Genomic DNA, 1,441 nt, shown 5'->3' with positions numbered 1-1,441 from the left:
GCCCCCCCCCCCCCCATGATGCCCCCCGCACACTGCTCCAATCAACAGCATTTTCTCTCCCTGGGCCGGGAGACCTGGGCCGCTGTGTTGGGTGTGAAAACTGTGGTCTGAACCCTCCAATGTGCTGCTGCACATAGTATGTATAAAAAAAACGACAAAGATATTTATTACTGTATATGCAGCCTGCCTGTATTACAATAACAAATTAATCAGGCTTTGAAGATTATACATTTATAAACTGATGTTTTATATTATGTTAATGTACATAGAATCTTTGTTTTACAGATAAACATTTAATACAGGTGTGATGATAATGAGCCCACAAACTGTATGGGGAGAATGTAGAAGTCCTACTGAATGTTGTGCCACCCCAATATTCCCCAAAATGTGCAAGTCAGTAACAGAAACGGTCATATTTAAATCTCATGTCTGTTGTGAACATCCAGGGAAAGTTACACATTTGTTAACCTACAGACCAGATGGAAGCAACTTTGATAGAAACAGTCCAAGCTAGAAGCAAAGCAGAGATGTTGTATACATTTATTAGCCAGGGCCTTTAAAAGACGTCCGATAAGTCCAGTCATAAAAGGCCAGGTCCTAAAACAGTCTGCAAAATAGTTTGAGGAATTTACATGTATGAGTCTGGCTTTTTTGAACCACTGAAGTCAAACTCCATTTATGCTTTTACCATAACTCCTGATGTAATGGAGCTACCCTCCTAAAAAGAGGTTACACATGTATCAGAAGATGCCAATCAGTTAGACACCAAACACACATATATTACAAGGTCCAGAAAGTGGATGGGACACATTCAAACTCCTAAGAGAGACATTCATAATATCCATATCATATTTAGTGTCTAACAAATTATAATTTAATTCTGTTAACCAGTTGACATCCGGGGTGTTAAACCCCCTTCCCATCCAGGCCATTTTTCAGTATTCAGCGCTGCGGTACTTTGACTGACATTTATTCCGTCATGCAGCGCTGTACTGAAATTAATTTTATACCCTTTTATACCCTAGAGCTTTATTTTGGTGGTATTTAATCACCACTGCGGGTTTTATTTTTTAATACATTAAGGAAAAACTACAGATTTAAAAAAAAAAAAAAACAGTTCCCCCTATATTAAATTCTAAAGCATTTATTATTACCAAATTTTTTGGTAAAATATAAAAGACGGGGTCACGTCTGGTAAAAAGACACCAAACATGTCAAGCCTTAAAATTGTGCATGCGCGCGAAACCTCAAAAAAACTACATTACCCAAAATTGGCCATAGGCGACGCATTAAAAGCTTTTACCGCTCATCAGTTTAGTGTTATCAGTGATTGATGGCCCTAAAATGATTGCTCTCACTGCGACGTTCGCTTCAATATGTAACATGTGTAGCGCAATTGTCATTTTCGCGCACTGGCGCATGCGACGCATATTTACGTTTA

General features: G+C 38.7%; 1 protein-coding gene across 1 annotated transcript in view; it reads right to left on the bottom strand.

Moving 5' to 3' along the window:
- CSAD (cysteine sulfinic acid decarboxylase) overlaps nucleotides 1-1,441 on the bottom strand; it is a 39,958-nt gene that overhangs the window by 7,453 nt on the left and 31,064 nt on the right. The window lies entirely within an intron of this gene.

The sequence above is a fragment of the Nanorana parkeri genome, unplaced genomic scaffold, assembly GCF_000935625.1.
Source record: "Nanorana parkeri isolate BGI_ZX_2015 unplaced genomic scaffold, ASM93562v1 scaffold228, whole genome shotgun sequence".
NCBI classification, from domain to species: Eukaryota; Metazoa; Chordata; class Amphibia; order Anura; family Dicroglossidae; genus Nanorana; species Nanorana parkeri.
Note: the sequence above shows the minus strand (reverse complement) of the source record. Positions and strands in the feature narration are given on the sequence as shown.